The sequence below is a fragment of the Myotis davidii genome, unplaced genomic scaffold, assembly GCF_000327345.1.
Source record: "Myotis davidii unplaced genomic scaffold, ASM32734v1 scaffold193, whole genome shotgun sequence".
Taxonomy (NCBI): domain Eukaryota; kingdom Metazoa; phylum Chordata; class Mammalia; order Chiroptera; family Vespertilionidae; genus Myotis; species Myotis davidii.
The window spans coordinates 609,310-611,256 of NW_006284616.1; positions in this window are offsets into that span (position 1 = coordinate 609,310).

Consider the following 1,947-nt stretch of genomic DNA (forward strand, 5'->3'; position numbering starts at 1 on the left):
CAGTGACCAGTAGACTGTTCAATCAATCAAAGTGTAATATGCTAATGGTATGCTAAGGCCACTCAACCACTTGCTATGACGTGCACTGACCACCAGGGGGCAGACAGTCAACCTGTCAACCAGTCACTATGACATACACTGACCACCAGAAGGCAGACACTCCGACCAGTAGGTTAGCTTGCTTCTGGGGTCTGGCTAATCAGGACTGAACAAGACGGGCCTGACACGCCCTAGAGCCCTCCCACGGTCCCTCCCCGGCCCCAATCATGCACTAGTGGGGTACTTCGTTTGGCCTGGCCTGCACCCTCTTTCAATCTGGGACCCCTGAGGGGATGTCGGAAAGCCAGTTTCAGCCCAATCCTGCAGGCCACTCCACTCTTGAGGGTACCAGACGCAGGGCTCACAGCTGGCGAGAACTGCTGCTATGGTGGTGTGAATTTTCCCCAATTGGGACTGATTGGGTGCAAGCCTGTAGTAGGCACAGTGGGGCCGGGATGAGTGGCAGGTAGGAGCTGCTTGCAGCGTTGGACTACGGGTTTCCACCCAATCCCCGCAGGTCACCCAGAGGAACCCACCCATGCACAAATTTGTGCACTGGGCCTCTAGTATTATTAGATTTTAAGAGGGAGCTTTAAACTTCCTGAAAAAAAATGGGTTATTTTTAAGCAACATCATATTCTCTCAGCTGGTTAGTCTGTGGTGTTAAAGACACTGTGGCTTTCATGAGCTTCTTTAGCTTCTTTCCCTTTTCCACACAATGACCCATGAGCCACTTGGCTTATGTAGACTGGTGTCCATGTAGACTGGCTGGGAAAAGTAACTCAAACTTATGAGATTCTAACAGCAGGTCTGAAGTATTCTGTAGTCACATAAATGAGATTTTCATTATTACCACTATTATTAAGATCTCTTTGCTATTAGCTACTTGTCATCCTGAATTTGTCTGTTTGTCCCATTTTAACTCAATAAGGTATTTTCTGATTTTTAAAAACCTATTTGACATCCAATAAGGTATATACATACAGCTTAAATTTATCATTTGCTCATCTTTAATATCTAAGAATTTTCAATAAGATGTGGTATGTGATTATAGAGAAATAATTACACTGAATCAAGTCAGCAGTTCACAGTAACATTGCTTATGTCACATCTCAGCCAGAGGAAGATCACACGATATCTGCTATGGAGATTAAGCAGGCCAGGGTCAGGTCCTTTCATGAACCACCAATGGCATTTGAATTAGTGTGATTTATGGTTGCTTTCAAATCAGCCTCTCAAAAAGACTTGAATTTTAAAAACTTAACCAGCAAACCCCCTTTTCTGGAACCATGGGTGGTCTTCTGAAGCAGGTTTCAATTAGTGTATAAAAACAGAGGATTCTTTCTTTTTATCTTAATTTCTAATGGAATTAAAGATTTGTATTTAAGACAGAAATAGCTCTGCTCTATCAATTTTGTTGTGGGGTTGAATTTACCAAGCAGAACACTGAAGAGGGATTTTCCTTAACTTGTCTGAATATTTACAGTAAATAGAAGATTTACAGAACACTGTTGGCAATCCTTTAATAGCTGATTAGGGAGGCAGGCTACCCCACAGAGAGATACACATCACACACCTCGATGTATCAGATTTTAATTGTTTCTTTTGATGTTATCAATACAAGTCTAATTCCCTTCAGAGGCCTCTAAGAAGAGGCCATTCCTTCATTCATCCATATACTACTATACATTTATACAGGATATGGACTTGGTTATTTATGAATGCAATGCCAGTGTGAAGCAGACACTAAGAAGTAAGAGAGAAAAAACTTTGAAGTATTTATAAAATACATCTTGATTGTAACACAGGTGCAAATTTTTCTGGGACATGGGGAGCAGAGTCGTTCTGGGTGAAGTCAGAAAGAGCACAAAAGCTGCACCCTGAAGAGAGAGGATGGAAGGAGCTAGC